Genomic DNA, 6,778 nt, shown 5'->3' with positions numbered 1-6,778 from the left:
GTTTATGTACATTTTTTCCAGGTCTTTCTAAAAGTAGCTTATTCATTTTTAAAAGAACAATAACAATCCATTATCTTTATAAACCACAATTTTTTCAGCTCTTCCCCAATTGCTGAGCATCTACTTATTTTCCAATTCTTTGCTACCATAAAAAAACTGCTACAAACGTTTTTGCCCACGTGGGTCCTTTCCCCTTCTTTATGATTTCCTTGGAATATAAACCCAGTAGTAGCATGGCTGGGTCAGATGGTAGACACAGATAAACTCACTTCTAAAATCCTACTCTTCTTCATCTTCCTGAAACCTATGCTAATGGATCTAAGTTTGGCTGCATCATCCCAAAATGAAAAAGTATGGATTAATCAAAATTATGAATTTTTATGTCATTAAAACTCTGGAAGTTTGTCTCCTACCACAGAGAAAAATTATGATCACCTTGAGGGACAAGAGTATCCACTTATCCAAAGTTACAGGTCTTTGACATAAGCTTCTTGTAGATTGAACTGTTCCAGTGGGTGTGCATTTGGGAAGATGGATTTCCTGGCCATCTCCACTATTTGATGTCTCCATTTCAGCCAGCATTCCCATCTCCCTTCCTCACCCCCAAATTTGGACTTTGCCCTTTGTCTAAGACACTGGCTTCTGGGAGTGGAACTTTCATATCTTATCTTGCCAGGACACAGTCTTCCACACCATGCTGCCTGTCCCTTTCCAGCTCCCTTTTATGTGAAGTATGCGAAGTAAATGCGAAGGTCTGGTCTAGCTCTTCTTGTCAGGATAAGCAAATGTCCTTGCCCCACGTTGGGCGCCAATTGTAGCGAGCTGTCGTCTCCAGAAGCTGCCGGATCGCTCTCTGGGAAGAGATCTGCTGTGTCTACTCAAATCTTTAAGACAGATTCTTCTTCCTGTAGTGAACCGTTGTCTCCAGGCAGTTGCTGTTAACTCTTGTCCTTAGAAGTGACTTCCCTTCCTGCAGAGAGCCCCGTCAGGCCTGATGTAATGCAGAGAGTCTTCTTCTTTCTCTGAGAGTCCTCTCTTTTATTCTCCCAGAGAATGGGCGTGGGATAATGCAAGGGCTTCTGGGAAGAACCACCCCAGCCAATGAGCTTGCCCCCTCTATCAAGTCAACCTGAGTTCTCACCTTGTAATTGTCCAGAAAACCTCAGTTCTCACTTAGTAATCCTAACATCTCCCCCTTTCTTTTGATTTAGAACATAGGACAGTCATGATCTTGAAACATAAATCCATCAATATGGGAAGTATTACACATAATTACATAAATTACATAAGCACATAGTAACATAGTAACATAATACATGCTAGAAGTATATGACAAATAACATAATCAAATAATCATAAATTGAAAATTTATAAATGTCCATAAGTCCATTGTCCATTAGTCTCATCTTGTGTGAGGAAGTCCAATGATTCCTGCTGGTTTTAAAGTTCTTTAACAGTCTTTTTATTAGCCATGCTCTTTCGGTGTAAGATGTTTCTTAGATCTTCTCCTTTATTTTGAGGTCTTTCTCTTTTTCTGTCTCTCTCTGATGGACAAGGCGAATATGACTCGTTGGCACCCATCTGATTCCTTCTCCTGCTGAAGAAATACAAGCAAACCCTCTCTCCCAGGCAGCCAACCTATCTAATTTCCTTCTATTTACCACTTTTTAAATCTCTTCTCATCATCTGGCAATTACATTGGAATTGTTTGCACTGGACACAGCCCTGTTGGTTTAAAAGGCCTGTATTCTCCCCAAGTGTAATCCATTTTTGCAATCTGATTGCCTTTTGGCTGACTGATTGGGTAATCCCTTTCTGCCATGTGATTGCTTTTCTGCTGGTTGATTAAATCAGAGTCCTGGCCTTCTAAAGATTCTTTGGGTGTAACATCAGCTGCCATCATGCCCCAAGTCTTTTTTGCCTGGGGCCCTGGACCTGGGTCCCTCATCCCATTTCCCTGAATTATTCTACACTCTGATGCCCAATGGAGTCCTCTGTTGCATTTTGGACATGGGGTTTTAGGTCTTCTTTCACCCTGTCTTCTCACTGTATCTCCATACCTTCACTGAGCTCTTAGATGTCCAATTTTTCCACATTGAAAACATCGCCGAGTTTCTCTAGAAGTCCTTTGCCAGGAGGGACCCTGTCTTTCCACATTCATCATTGTTCGGGTGTAAAAAGCATTTGTTCCCACTGTAGCACAGCGTCTTATGATCTCCTCTAAGGAGCATCTTTGTCTAATCCCCATATAATTCTTTTGCAAATCTCGTTGGCATTTTCCTTAGCCAGATGTCTGGTCATTATTTCTGTAGCTGAATTTTCTCCAATAGTTCTTTTGACAGCAGTTTGCAAACGTCCCACAAAATCTGCAAAAGGTTCATTGGGACCTTGCTGTATTTTAGTGAAAGCCTCTCCACGATCTTTCTGTCCAGGAAGGACACCCCAAGCTTTTATTGCAGCCTTAGCAATTTGCTCATATATTGTCATGGTATAATTAATCTGTTCCGAATTCTCTCCATACTGACCTTCACCAGCTAAGTGCTCAAAAGTGAATTGTGTGTTAACTCCTATTTCCAAATTGCATCTGACTTGAATTTTACATAATTCATGAAATTCCGCAAGCCATAATAAATTTTCTCCAGGTTCCAGACATGTCCTTGCTATGGATTTCCAATCATTCGGGGTTAGGACTTCATAAGACAAACCATCTAGTAACATTTTGACATAAGCTGATGTAGCCCCATAAAGGGTACAACCTTTTTTCAAATCCTTAATTTTATTCAAATCTAAAGGTGCATATCTTCTCCTTTTTTTACCTACAGAGTCAGTATTTTCAATCACAGGATATGCATGTATAAAATCACTTATATCCTGTCCTTCTCTCTTAGCTTTAACCAATGCTTTTTCTAATCTTGTCATAGGCTTAGGCTTCTTCACAGGCAATTCTGTTTGTGTTTCTGCCTCTTCCCCTCTTTCTTCCTCCATCTCTGAAGGTGGGGTTGATGTGGGCCTGTCAATAATCTGTTCTCTAGGCAGGGTTGAAGCTTCTTCAAGAGAATCATACCATAATTCCTCATTTAAATCCTCTTGCTCTAGGGAAAGATCTTGATCTTTCCTTTTTTCCTCACACTTCCTCCTCTGTTCATTTTTAGAACTTTTCCTTCTCCTACAACTTGCTTGATAGTTTAAGGCTAATTGAACTATGTTGTAGATATAAAATACTTCTGCAGAAATTGAACGAGGCCCATTTTTTGCTTGAAATTCTTTCATTTCATATCCCACTAGCTTCCATTTATCTACATCTATCTTTTCTTCCTCTAAGAACCAAGGGGATGTGCGTCTTAATGCAGCCAAGAGTTTAGCAATCTGTACCCAGGTTACAAGTAAACTCTGCTCCTCAATTATGTTGATTATACTCTCTATAGTACCACTCCTGAATGGGGGTGGAGCTGAGGTTGCTTCTGGGGCTGGGGATGAGTCGGCTGAGGTCCAGGGATTGAATATAGCTAACATCTGCCCCATTTCAGCTATAAGAGATTCCTGGTTTAGCCCTTAACAAGTTAAGTTCCTTATTTATCTATTAGCACGCTCACTTAATCTTTAACAAAGTTTCCTCGTTACTCACGGTTCTGGGTCAGAGAGATTGAGATCTAGATCGGAAGCTTTTCCACTGGAATCAGGACCGTGTCTGTCCCTGTTCGGGCGCCAAATTGCGAAGGTCTGGTCTAGCTCTTCTTGTCAGGATAAGCAAATGTCCTTGCCCCACGTTGGGCGCCAATTGTAGCGAGCTGTCGTCTCCAGAAGCTGCCGGATCGCTCTCTGGGAAGAGATCTGCTGTGTCTACTCAAATCTTTAAGACAGATTCTTCTTCCTGTAGTGAACCGTTGTCTCCAGGCAGTTGCTGTTAACTCTTGTCCTTAGAGTCTTCCTTACTTTATCCTCTATACTTATCACAATGTCTGGTCCTTAAATTTAAATAATAGAAAATTTTCAAGTGGTGCTTCCAGCTGTACCTCTATGGATGGGAGAAGAAGTCTATTTGTTCTGCTACAGCCATCCACCAGGGAAAGTGGCTAGTTGTTCAAGTAATCTTTCTCCTAGTCTCCCTCTTCCTGTGGTGAGGCAGTTATGGGATAGTTGATTAGGTACAAATGTAACTCTTGTTTTCTCTGCTACTGAAATTGAAGCTGCTCTTGAGACTAATTTTTAGTACTTTTAAGTTATCAGTCTAAAACACCATGTGCTTTAAGAGAAAGCACAAACTCCAATTTTAAAGTCACTCAGCCTCAATCTCCTGATGTACTGTGTCTGCCCATTTAAAGGGCCCTTACAGTTCTAATCCAGTATATTTTAAGTATGATTAATTTATACTTTCAGGATGCTTTTTTTTTCTTTAGACATATATTTACATGTAAACCTAAAATAATGTCTGCATATTCCTGAGAAAGGTAATTCAAAATGGTTCAAGAGTACTTATTTTTCTATCTGTAAATAGGATACAAATAGTAACATACATAGAATTTTTTTCATGTAGTATCACAATTATTAATACAAATAGGTCATTTTTTTGCTTATTTGAGTACTGACAAGTAAGAACAGAAAATGGAAAATATTTATGATACTCACATTATCCTTTGAAGAAAATCGCACAAATCATTTTCTTTTTATTTACCTTTTTCTTGTTTACATATTATATACAGGTTTACAAAGAAACACTACTCCCAAACTCTCTTAAAACTAGCATTGCTTTATTTTTTTGCCAACCAATTCACAGATCCCTCAAGGAAGACAAGCACCCTAGATGAAGCTGTAAAGTACTAATGGAGAGAAAGGCAGCCCACTAACACCATCTCCACTGTCATCTTCCTTCAGACAACCCAGGATTCTGAACCTTAGATCTTGGGAAGGGTAATGCTTCTAATCTTTATGACAAATGTATTTGAAATGATGCAGAAGAAAACTGAGCAGAACTATTTATATTGTAATGAAAACTTGTGGAGTTGCTGAGAAAATTGTTTACCTAAGCAGAGAAATAGCTTGGAAGAGAATCAGGATAACCAACTTGATTTGACTAAGCTTCACCCAGTGACATCTTAGTCAAACACAGTATAGATCAATTCTCTTTAATAGAAACAGCATGTTTTTCTTTTTTCTTTTTACAAAAATTTTATGCATAGGTAATTTTCCAGCATTGACAATTGCAAAACCTCGTGTTTCAACTTTTCCCCTCTTTTCCTCCACTCCTTCCGCCAGATGGCAGGTTGACCAATACATGTTAAATATGTTAAAGTATAAATTAAATACAATATATGCATATATGTCCAAACAATTATTTTGCTATAGAAAAAGGGAAAAAATGAGAAAGAAAATAAAATGCAAGCAAACAACAAAAATAGTGAAATGTTATATCATGATCCACACTCAGTTCCCACAGAACTCTCTCTGAGTATAGATGGCTCTCTTCATCACAAGATCATTGAAGTGGCCTGAAACATCTCATTGTTGAAGAGAGCTACTTCCATCAGAATACATCCTCATACAGTATTATTGCTGAAGTATATAATGATCTTCTGGTTCTGCTCATTTCACTCAGCATCAGTTCATGTAAGTCTCTCCAGGCCTCTCTGAAATCATCCTGTTGGTCATTTCTTACAGAACAATAATATTCCATAACATTCACATACCATAACTTATTCATCCATTCTCCAACTGATGGGCATCCACTCAGTTTCCAGTTTCTCGCCACTAAAAAAAGGGCTGCTGCAATCATTTTTGTACAGAGGAGTCCCTTTTCCACCTTTAAGATCTCTTTGGATATAAGCCCTATAGAAACACTTCTGGATCAAAGGGCACATTTTGATATCTTTTGGGGCATAGTTCCCATGGTTGTATCAGTTCACAACTCCACCAACAACGTACTAGTGTCCATGGGCAATATCTTAATTTGTAAGTGAATCAAACTTAAGTGAGGGAAAGTTGCACAGGGCCATAAGCCTCACACTCTCTTCTAGAATCATCAAAGTCCAATGAGAAGACAAAAGTCAGAACTGGCCATAGCTCGTGAATGACCTTAGCATCTTTTGAAGCCTAAACTGTAGGCCCCCCAAGGTACTTTCTTCATCCACCCATTCTACCAGGGACAGTTTTCATAGCTTGGGGGATTTGTTCCTTCTCCTTCCAATTCACCAAGAGGTTTGAGGCTTAAAATGGTTTAGCCCAAAGGAGGGAAAATTAGGAATAGATCTAAGTGCAAGGAATAATGTTGTAAAAAATTACCTATGCCTATGTACTGTCAAAAAAAAAAAGTTATAATTATAAAATTAATTTTAAAAAATTTTAATTCTACAAATCAGAACTGTCTGAAAATGAAATAGTAATTCATTCCCCATCAAGATAATATAATTCTTCAGACATATTTTAAACAAGATTTAGATTTTGACCCCCAAAAAATGGTTTAGCCCAGTCTTGCCAAAACAGTTTACTAGGGGGTGGCCAATGAGCGCACTACAGCTTCTTGGAGCAACAGGTGAGAGATGGGTAAATCAGATGGCCCCAAAGAGGGATGAACAACCCTGAAAAGGGTTCTGTCAGCATTCATCCCAGAGGTGCTAGTTCTTTCCAAAACCTCGCCCAAGACTCCTGGAGCCAAATAAAGTATAAGTTGGATGGATTATTTGATCTCTGAAGCTTCATCAAAACCCAGAGCGCGACAAATAGCCAGACAGAAACAGGCAGGAAGCCAGAAGAGCTCCCATTACCGCTGGAGAATCCCCAGGGA

The sequence above is a fragment of the Sminthopsis crassicaudata genome, chromosome 6, assembly GCF_048593235.1.
Source record: "Sminthopsis crassicaudata isolate SCR6 chromosome 6, ASM4859323v1, whole genome shotgun sequence".
NCBI classification, from domain to species: domain Eukaryota; kingdom Metazoa; phylum Chordata; class Mammalia; order Dasyuromorphia; family Dasyuridae; genus Sminthopsis; species Sminthopsis crassicaudata.
This window is presented reverse-complemented; position numbering follows the sequence as displayed.